Source organism: Sinocyclocheilus anshuiensis, unplaced genomic scaffold (assembly GCF_001515605.1).
Source record: "Sinocyclocheilus anshuiensis isolate Anshui unplaced genomic scaffold, SAMN03320099.WGS_v1.1 scaffold1993, whole genome shotgun sequence".
In the NCBI taxonomy this organism is placed as follows: Eukaryota; Metazoa; Chordata; class Actinopteri; order Cypriniformes; family Cyprinidae; genus Sinocyclocheilus; species Sinocyclocheilus anshuiensis.
In genome coordinates, this window is record NW_015540847.1 from 36,069 (window position 1) to 39,935 (window position 3,867).

A 3,867-nucleotide genomic window follows, 5' to 3' on the forward strand; every position below is an offset into this window, starting at 1 on the left:
CTGCCGAGCTGTGCTGTGCTGTGCTGTGTTGTGCTGTACTGTGCTGTGTTGTGCTGTGATGATGATGTTTCAGTAGTTGTGATGTTGCGTTCAGGTGACGCGAACAGGTGCAGCGCAGGCGCACGCACGGTTTGAACCAGATTTTATCGACTTTTTGTATTTATTTATTTCAGATTTAATGGAGAAGCTAACAGTGTTATTTTAGAGCAATGATTTTGTTTATGAACTTAAAACCAAAAGGTACCTTAGATAAGATTCAAGTATTTAAAAAAATTTTTTTACTAGTCAGTATGAGCAAAAATAGGTATGAAAACTTATTAAATGTGAATGTGTGTGTGTGTGTGTGTGTGTGTGTGATATATATTATATAAAATGTATTTTTATAAATTAATTGATACACAGAGAGAGAGAGACTGCATTCCATTACTGGGTCACATCTCCCAATTAATACAATGCTAATGAGTGAGGCGCTCCATTGTCTGCTGATCCGGAGTGTTTCAGGCCGACGGGACAATAGCAGCTCAACCGTCACGTTCAGGATGAGAGTTTCCAGTCAGACTGAGAGTATCTGGGACAGCGAATGACTGGAGTCTGTGTCTGAGCGAATATGCTTGATGAGGAGCTCATTTTGGCTTCCCAGCGATCCATAACCAGCAGATGGGCCGCATTAGCGGAGGCTCAGCAGACACGTGTTTGTGTGTTTGTGTGTGACATGAGCGATGGCCTCCTCACGTATGATCCGTGTGCCGTGGGAAAGAAGCGTGTCGTAGGACGCGAGTGCCACTTATTCCAGCCTGTGGGCTGCTGAGGCATGCTGGGTATTCTGACGCCGAAGATGACAGTAACTCACACACACAGAGTCCTGATGTCATCACCGATTCCTCTGAAGATCCGTGTGTCATATTAATATTTAGCGGCGTTTCATCAGCGCTGAGGTGATCTCTGAGCTCCGCTTGGCCTACTTTTGTCACCAAATCCTGAAACCCTTTCAAGTGCCTTTTGAGCAGATTTCTCTAAAAATAGTCTAAAAATACCTGCACAGATTCCAGCTGATATATAAACTGACCCTAAACTGAGCTGACAGCGTAGAGCTGAGACATATACAAACACAAATACAAGTTTATATATTCAGCCTTTTGATGAGATTCAGAATATATACTGGATGTACACTAGCAGTCAAAGGTTTGGAATCAATACAGTTCTTTGAGAGAGTCTCTTCTGCTCACTGTGACTGCATTTATTTGATCAAAAATACATTAAAACTGTGAACTATTATTAGAGTTTCAAACAGCTGTTTTCTGTGTGAATATCTGTTAAACTGTAATGTATTTCTGTGATCAAAGCTGTATTTTCAGCGTCATTACTCCAGTCTTCAGTGTCACATGCTCTTCAGAAATCAGTATAATATGCTGGGTTATTTATGTATTTATTTATTTATTTTTTAGAAATGTATACTTTTATTAATCAAAGATGCATTAAATTGATCAAAAGTGACAGTAAAGACATTTATAATGTTAGATTTATATTTTAATTAAATGCTGTTCTTCTGAACTTTCTATTCATCTGTGAATCCAGAAAAATAAAATGTCACAGTTTCCACAGAAATATCGGGCAGCACAACTGTTTTCAACATTGATAATAATCAGAAATGTTTCTTGAGCAGCAAATCAGCATATTAGAATGATTTCTGAAGATCATGTGACACTGAAGACTGGAGTAATGATGCTGAAAATTCAGCTTTGATCACAGAAATAAATTACAGCTTAACAGATATTCACAGAGAAAACAGCTGTTTTAAACTCTAATAATATTGAACTGTTTTTACTGTATTTTTGATCAAATAAAAGCAGCTCTGGTGAGCAGAAGAGACTTGTTTAATACATTACAAATCTGTGTGTGTGTGTTTAACATCATGTCAGTGATGAGCTCAAACTCTTCTGGGAAGTTTGTTTTGTTATTGGATTGTGAAAAAGTCATTTCTGAAAGTAAACTTGCACTGATGCTTTTGTCTTTCAATGGATCATTAGTTCAGCATCTCAGTTCATTCCTCTATTTACGTCATTAATGAATGCTAATATAAATATTCACATAAATCCTGAATCTCCCGACAGGAGAGCTGTAGCTGTGGTTTGTGAGTGTGTTCTGGTGAGCTGTAGGGTTTAATGGAGCCTGTCGATCTGATCTGAGATCATTTACAGAACTGAGCTCTGTCAGTCCAGTAATGTTTCTAAATCAAGAGCCGTGCTCATATTCTCTGTCATTAATGCTTCATGATGTTCTGCTCATTTATTCTTGTTTGACATTATTTCTGTTTTACGTCTGACTCAGAGTGCTTTTGAATAATTGCATCTGTTTTGCATCTGATTATGATCTCTCTTTCAGGCATCTTTGAACGTATGCTAATGCATATTAATATTTAAGTTGCTGTGAGAGCGTTCCTGTCCTCCTGATTCATTCAGGAACGAAGCAAGAGACTAATATTGTGTATAAAACGTAGCAATATTAATTATTGTATAAAATCAGTATCACATTTGGACTCGTGCAGATAATCGTATCGGTTGGTGTCCGTTAGATCATGTGATGTGTGATCTTCTGAAGTCTTTATAGCAGGTTATGAGGATAATCGACAGGCTCAACAGATCACTAACCAATGAAAACTGACCCACTGACTGGACATTAGATCTCATTACACAGACACTTAACCAATAGATCAATAAATGGACATGAGCTACTGATGTGAGTGTGAATGATTTTATTATGTGAAACATGAAACTAACACTGAAACGATCAGTTACACAGTTCAGAGTCGTTAGAGCACAGCATGAGACCAGTGGCCAATCAGAATCGAGTATTACGGCTCTTAATTTCCTCTTCCTCCTGTGTGGCGTTTTCTCCGCTTGAGGTTAATCAGACGGGACGCTGTGCAGACAGGTTAATGCTCTGATGTTGTGCTCCTATCAACTACAAGAGGACACACACATACACAGAGACAGGACTAAGATGTGAGTGTGTGTGTGATCTCAGGCCCGAGGAAGGGGGAAGCGCAGGACAAAGACGGTCTGTTTGCTGTGTCTCTGTGGTGGGTTGTTGTTCTCGTCTTTATCTTCAGTAGGAGGTTTTGGGCGACGGGGCGAGAGACGGGGCTCTGGAATGTCCTCTTTCCCAGCATGCACCGCTGCACTCCATGTGACCTCTGTGTGACAGATGCTTTAGGACAAGTGTCCAGCACAGGGACGATGTCTTCACTGACCCGAACCCTTCACTAAAGTTGAGTTTGAGTCACTGCGACGTCTCTCCATCACCTCTAAAAATGAGCAATGGTCCTAAACAGTCAATCATTTTCACGCAGAAATATTTGAGTTAAAGCATTTCTGAAATTTATATCATATAAATTTATATATCATTATATATAGCATTTCTTGAATAAAGCCCCAATTTATACTCTGAAAACGTCATTAAATATTAAAATATAATTTCAAAAAATTGTAAATATTAATTAATTAACAATTAAATGTCAAAATGGATTTGAAAAATATTTAGTTTCTACTAATTATTATTATTATTATTATTATTATATATTTTGTACTAACATTTCAATGGGCCCCTAGCACTCCAGTTTGAAAACCCTTGGTCTATAAGACTTAGCTTATGATATTTGAGCTGTAAAGTGTCAAAAAGAGGCAGAACAAGTGCATTACTATAAATGTGACTTTGCTTGTGTTCACAAACTGATTTTCTGATGGACGTTTGTGTGTGTTTGAACAGGCTGTGACTGGAGAACATGAGCAGATCATGATCATAATATATCTGCAGTGTGAGAATTTACAACAACACACAGAGACGCTCAGTTCAGGCTCGCCAAACCCT

General features: G+C 38.4%; 1 protein-coding gene across 1 annotated transcript in view; it reads left to right on the forward strand.

Annotated features, from left to right (window-relative positions):
- Positions 1 to 3,867, forward strand: part of LOC107687607 (neuronal cell adhesion molecule-like) — a 125,030-nt gene that overhangs the window by 1,007 nt on the left and 120,156 nt on the right. The window lies entirely within an intron of this gene.